The sequence below is a fragment of the Belonocnema kinseyi genome, chromosome 9 (genome assembly GCF_010883055.1).
Source record: "Belonocnema kinseyi isolate 2016_QV_RU_SX_M_011 chromosome 9, B_treatae_v1, whole genome shotgun sequence".
Classification (NCBI taxonomy): Eukaryota; Metazoa; Arthropoda; class Insecta; order Hymenoptera; family Cynipidae; genus Belonocnema; species Belonocnema kinseyi.
This window is the reverse complement of record NC_046665.1, coordinates 3687263-3688144: the sequence shown is the minus strand read 5'-3', so window position 1 is coordinate 3688144 and position 882 is coordinate 3687263.

The window sequence follows — 882 nt, the reverse complement described above, 5'->3', positions numbered from 1 at the left end:
CTTTTTCCTGTAAAATCAATTTCAACAAATTTCACCTGAGTTTCCGGCGACTTCGAAGCCGCCTGGCAACACTTTTGCATCCAGGTAAGTGCCTGGCAATGCGCCGGTACTATTTCTAATGTCAGCCCCTACATGTACACCAATTTTCAACCTTATCCGAGTCACGTAAGTTAACTGCCAAAAATTCGCACCTTTGACAGGTCGCCACAGGTGAACGCATCCACTCACACCTGCCAGGCACCCATTTTTACGTTCCTCATCATCAGAAGAACATCTCATGTGAAAATTGGCCTTATCCGTATCACGCTCCCATTTACGTTGTCAGCCCACGGTATATAGCGTAAATTCTGATTTGAATTAAAGATAAGTTCAACGCTTGAACGGAAAACAGTAAAGATATTTGAACGAAGTTCAATGGCATTCAATAACTTTTAATGTAATTCAATAGATTCTAATATGATTTAGAGTGATTTATTGAAATTCGGTGGAATTTAATATAATTCAAAAGAATCAATTGGAATTCAATAAAATTAAAATAATTTAAAAAACTAAAAATTAAAAACAAGCATTTAAAACAAATCTAATTATTTTCGTACTTAGAGAGATAGGCAACTTCGATTCTCGCGTAGAGTAGCGAAATTTGTATTAAATGCTCCCGCTAAAATGATGCAATTTTTAGGTTAAGTATGACATTGAATAAATGATTTTTCTTACCTGGATCGTAAGATTGTAAAAATTAGTCCTATTTTTCATACTATCTGCTCCTGGAGTTGCTCGCAAAACAACTCCACAAATTCTACGAATAATTCCATCGATTTTCTCGACCACATTGCTTACTAGGGCGGCTTAAAAACGCTTTTTTTCTTTAGAGAGAAACGACCC